This window comes from Varanus komodoensis, unplaced genomic scaffold, assembly GCF_004798865.1.
Source record: "Varanus komodoensis strain SLA01 unplaced genomic scaffold, ASM479886v1 scaffold332, whole genome shotgun sequence".
Taxonomy (NCBI): Eukaryota; Metazoa; Chordata; class Lepidosauria; order Squamata; family Varanidae; genus Varanus; species Varanus komodoensis.
In genome coordinates, this window is record NW_025335821.1 from 27264 (window position 1) to 33244 (window position 5981).

Genomic DNA, 5981 nt, shown 5'->3' on the forward strand with positions numbered 1-5981 from the left:
CGCCAAGCGGAAAGATGCTTTGCAAGAGAAACCAAATGGCTTCTGCTGGGGGTGAGGGACTCTCCCTGTAAGCAAGACAGACAAACGCCAAGGTGAAGGCAATTAGAGACTTTGGGGGCAAAGACTACGGGGCGATCCTCCGGCGATGCTGCACAGACTTCAGCTGACAGCCACCCACAGTCCATTTCCCAGCCTCCCCCAGCCAGGTTCCCTTCAGGTGTTTGGACTACAGCTCCCAGCATTCTGGAACAATCGCTGTGCTAGCCGGATCCAGAGGTCACCAAGCAGCCGGCAGGCATCAACCTGGGAAAGGATGACCCATCCATCCCAGTTCTTATCCCCACACATGCGCTCTCCTCACCCTGCCTCCGCTCCACACAACCACTCCGCCAGCTCCACCCTCCTTCTGCCCCCAGATGCCTCCCCCGACCCCCCCCCCACATGCAACCTCTCCTACATGGCAAAGCTGCGTTTTTGAACCCAGGTCCAAAAGGGCATGAGCATTCCTCCACTCTTTCCTTTGAAAGATATCGTGGAGCTGGGAAGTGTAGCCGGGCACCACGTGTGGAGAGGATGGGAGCTGTAGTCAGGCACCTGGAGAGCGATGGGAGTCCTAGTGCAGGGAAAGGAGTTTGACACACCTGGAGCAGGTGGGTTTGGAGAGGTTTGGCAGTGGTAACCTGACCCTTCTAGAGGGGGGGGTGGGAGGGGGAGTGATAACCTGACCCATCTAGCGGGCAATGGGAGTTGTAGTATGCCACACATGGAGGAGAATGGGCATCACAGTCCATTACATGCGGAAGGGGATGCGAGTCATACTTCCAGGCTTCTGAAGAGGGATAGAGTCATTGTCCAACACGTCTGCAGGAGGATGGGAACTGACGTCTGATGCACCTGGCAGGGGATGGGAGTTGCAGTCTTTTGGAGGGGGCGGGCGCTGCAGTCTGATACCTCTGGCGGTCACCCGGTCGGGGGAGCTCCTGCAAGGAGCACCTGGGGCGGCGCCCGGAGGCTCTATCCGCCCAGCCCAGCCCAGCCCCCGCGGGTCGCGGGGATCCGCCAGCCTCGCCCCCGCTCTTGTCCCCTCCCCAGCGGGCTTCTCCCCCAGATCGGGCCCCTCCAGCCTCGCCCCTCCGCGTCGCGCCCCCCTCGCACTCACCCGATCCCGGGGCGGGGATGGTCCACTCCAGGGACGGGCGCGGGGCGGGGGGGGCGGCTGCGTCCCCGCGGCAAGAGGAGTGGGCGCTTCCGCCCCGCTCCCAGCCGCCTCTCTAGGAATTCGCACTCGTGCCTCTTAACCCTTAGACCAGCTCAATGCGGTCCCGTGCAACGATGAGGCCCAGCAGCAAGACCCCGCCGGCGGACCTGGATGCACCACTGGCTGGGCATCCGCATTCTGGGTGAAGGCTGGAGGGGAGGGAGCTCCCCTGCCGTCCTGCTGGGGCTCCAGTCAAACTGTGCGGGAAGCATGGCTAGCGCCTCTGTATCTCCCAGATTGGCCGGCACGGCGTGTCCGTGCAAGGAGGCTGTGCTGGGAAGCAGGAGCGGTGGAGGGGTCTGTGGCTGACCCCACGAGCGAGCGGCTCCTGGGCTTCCCAGAGACATCAGGCCGGTCGCTTTCCGTGCTGGATTGCAGGGGCTCTGGTCTCATCCAGCGGGGCTCTTCTTAGGCTTTGGATCAGGGCTGCTATTACTATTAATTTTATTTCTACACTAGCCCATAGCCAAAGCTCAGTTTGTAGCCCTGCCGATGTCTTTGCCTACAACTCCCATCAGCCCCACTAGAAGAAGTCAGTGGTGAAGCACTGCAGCTGGAAGGCCACGATCTACCCACCTCTGCAATCCGCTTTGTTGCTCAGAAGCGCCCTATTCTGCCCATTCCCTCACAGCATTTTTTTCTATTCCTTTCAGGGCAGCAGTTGGGGAAAGATGCCAATTTGCACACGATCTCTTTGGCCAGAGACCTGCTGTGATGAAGGGCCTCTGAGAAGTAGCATTCCCTCCTCCCTCGTCATTGTGAGGGGCTTTGTGAGAATGCACAGAGGAGCCACTGGATGGATTGTTTCATCGCACTTGCAGAAGTGGCTGGAGGCCTGACTGAAACTCGGATCATCTCGTGAGTGGACATGGCTGTAGGGGAAGAATTCCTGGCAACCCCGAATCTCCAGTGCCAGGCAGCACTTGAGGATGGTGTGAAGCCCGCGTTGAAAATGGAGAGCTGGGACGGTTCAGGGATGCAACCAGACTGGACTGGAAGCTCCAGGGGACATCACTTCTGCCTCACAGATGGAGACTCGCCTCTGAGCTGGCTGGAGCCACAACACATTAAACAAGAACCATCAGAGGAGTTGTCATCACAGTGATGGGGAAACCAATGGCAAGAGTCCCTCCAAACAATGCAGACCCCCCGCCCTGCAGTGGGAAACCCACAGCTGTTCTCACGTGCCTTCCTACAAGGAGGCAGTGGCCATCAGCCAGTGGACCAGAGAAGAAAGTGAGGCCTGAGTCCCCCTGAAGCAGCGCAGCAAGTCCATTCGGGGCCAGAACCTACAGGCAGAGGTGACCTCAGGCAGCTGAAAGAGATCGAGAGAGATGCCACCAGCCTGCAGAGCATGTGGACTTCTCTGCTCTACCGTGACATTCGGGGGCTGGCGAGTTTACAGCCAGTTCCAGGAGATGTGCCACCAGGGGCTGATGCCAGTAAGGAGCAGATCCTGGATCTGTTAATCTTGGAGCCGTTTCTGGCTGTCCTGCCCTCGGAGATGCAGAGCTGGGTGAAGGATCAAGGTTCTGAGAGCTGTTTCTCTACCAGAGGATTTCCTCCTGAGGCAGCAAGAGGCCAAGAAACCAGAACAGTGGTGAGAGCTCCTCTTCCTCGCAGCTGAGAGTGACAGAGGCAACAAAGCAACTCCCCAGGTGCTGCCAGCGCCCTTTTGGGAGGAGGTGCCCACCTTTTCTGCCAGCTGCAGTGAGCAGCCAGTCCTTTGCCTGTGGCAGGCCATGCAGTGAGAATCACCATCAGGTTCTCAAGTGGGGGAGGAGGAGGGGCAGGAGCAAGGGGCTGTACCCCCTGGTGCACCTCCAAGGCTGCCTAGTGAAGTTTCTCACACTGAGCGTGAGTGTCCATCTGTTTGGGAAGAAACAGAAGGGTCTCCAGGAGCAGCGGGGGGACCCAGTCCTTGACCCAGCAAGGAGGCATCGGAGAGACCAGCTGCTCAGCCAGAGGGGCTCCATCGTTCTTGCCACCCTGTTCTCCAGTGGCGAAAGCCCCCCAAGGGTGTGGAGCTTGCAGCCTTCCTGAAAGGGAGGGACCACAGAGTTTAGCTCTTCACATGAGCTTCTCCTTCCAGCTTTGGAAAAAGACTGTTGTTGTTGTTGTTAGTCGTGGAGTCATGTCCGACCCATTGCGACCCCATGGACAACATTCCTCCAGGTCTTCCTGTCCTCCACCATCCCCCAGAGTTCACCTTCCAACCTGAGGGGCTCATCTTCCGGCGGCGGCATATCTTTTTGCCTTTTGGTACTGTCCATGGGGTTTTCATGGCAAGGATACTGGAGTGGGTTGCCCTTTCCTTCTCCAGTGGATCACGTTTTGTCAGAGCTCTCTGCTATGACCTGTCCATCTTGGGTGGCCCTTCACGGCATAGCTCATAGCTTCATTGAGCTATGCAAGCCCCTTCGCCACGACAAGGCAGTGATCCATGAAGGAGGGAAAAAGACTATTTAAACTGTTCTGTAGATTGTGGAATCACAGTAAAGAACTGCATTTCAAAGGACGGTCTTGAGTCTTTGGGACCCTTGGGAAGGGGGGAAAGGACTAGTTCATGACATCATATGTTGAAGAATGTTTCTGGTTCTGAGGCTGCCCCAGCAGATGGCTGTGGATTTCTTAGCGAATGAGGAAATTCTGGAGCTGCCCAGAGAGGATGAAAGAGGCAGGGACTTATACCTGTATTTATTGAATTTGTATGTCACCCCATAGTCCTGGGGCTTTCCAAGTGGCTCATAAAAAACAGAAACAACATAACTGTAATAAGAATAAAGCAGCATAAAATCAACTAATGTAAGGTATGAAACAGGAGGATAATATGAACAAAGGAACTGAAGTTAAAAGAAGGCAGATTCAGACTGGACACCAGGAAGAAATTGCCGATTGTCAAAGCAGTACGACAATGGAACCTCCTACCTAGGGAGGTTGTGGGCTCTCCCTCGCTGGAGACATTCAGAAATTGGCTGGGCAGTCATCTGAACGGGATGGTGTAATTTAGTGTCCTGCAGTGGCACAATTCTATGATTCAAACAATAAACAAGAATAAGAGACCATCGTTCTAAAAGCAAGTATTTAGCAAAAAAAAAAAAAAAAAAAAAAGTCTTTATTTGGCAGCAAATGCCGGACTGCTCGCTGTAGTCCGTAGTGGGGTGTCCTCTTGGGCATTTTCCCATTAAGATGCCTCAGTTCCAGGGGCTGCTCTTGCTGCATCAAAGGCTGCTGTGCTAAGAAACATAGCAACAACTCAGGGTGTGAAAGCAGGTCACACTGAATGTAATGGGACTTTCAGTGAGTGAGCTGTCACTAGGAGGTCTAGTTTGAAATGCTCCCATAATGGGAGCCAAGGAGGGTTCATACAAGGCTCCAACTGATATTTTGGCCACTGCACTATAGAGTAAAATAAGGGGAAAGGACATAACTTAGAAGAAACCAGTGTGGTGCAGTGGTTAAAAGCACACGTACTCAGGCAAACTCTGGTCCCCACTCAGCTATGTAGCCAGCTGGGTGACTTTGGGCTAGTTGCAACCCCTGCTTGCAAAGCCCATTAAATACTGAGTAGGGACGCACATAAGTATCTCTCCCTCCTTTTCTCTAAATAACATGACCTATTATGAATATCCTCCACTCTGCCCATGGCAAATATTCCCACAGAGGTGATTTTTAGCCATTTAAGTACTGTAGTTACACAGAAGCTTGCAAACATGAAACCACAATGCTGCTGACTGCAATCAGCAATAGCCTCTCCCAGCCCGCAACGTTATAATGCCCGGGACCGTGTGGCTGCGCAGACGAGGGGGCAGGTTGGCCACCGGGGTCCGTCGCTTCCTGCCTTGCGTGTCTGCCTGGCGGCCGGTCCCTCCGGGCAGAGAGCAGCCGCTTCACCCGCGTCCCGCGAGGGCCTTCGGAGGACGAAGGTGCCTCTTGCACAGGAGGGGCGCACCGATGGTGACCGCGGCGGCCAGATCCGCGGCCGCGCTCAAGAAGCCGGGCTCGTGTGAAGGGGCCTCCCTTTGAATGCGAGCACACCGGGTCCTCCCGCGCGCTGGGTCACCGACCCCGCGGAGGAAGAGACCCGCCGAGCCTTCGAGGACCCGGCCAGGGAAGGCGCGCACGAGGGGCGCGGAGGAGAGCCGCTAAGGCGACCATTTCCCGGGGTCGGAGAAGCGGGCGGCTCCGCGGCCATCTCGCGGCAGGGCCCCGCTGCCTCGGCCGAGCTCCGGCTCCAGGTGTCTCTCACCTGGCGCGACAGTGGGCCAGGCCGCGCCCTCCCCGCCCCTCTAGGAAACGCAGCTCGTTGCTTTAGCCTCCCAGAGGGGCGTTCTGCACCACCAGGCTCCGCCCCTTCTGCCTCTCTAGGCACCACGGCGCCGTACCATTCCGAATGCTCCCTCTCCCTCCATGTTTGCCCCACTAGAAAGTGGAACGCAGTTCCTTTAACCCTGGCAGGGCCTTCCGCGTCCCGCGAGCTTCACCACTCGCTGCCCCTCTAGGAACCCGAGCGCAGCGGGCCGCTGCGTGAGCCTGGCAGAGAAGCCTTGTCTGCTCCAGCACCTGTATGGGCGTGTGAGCAGCGGGCCGCTTCTGACATTCATTCCTCCAAGGGTTAAGGGAACTGAGCTGTGATGCCTAGAGAGGCAGGCAGTGGTGGGGCTTGGGGATACAGCCCGCACTTCCGGAAGGGAAGGAGGTGGGCTCTCCTGCGCTGGTGGTG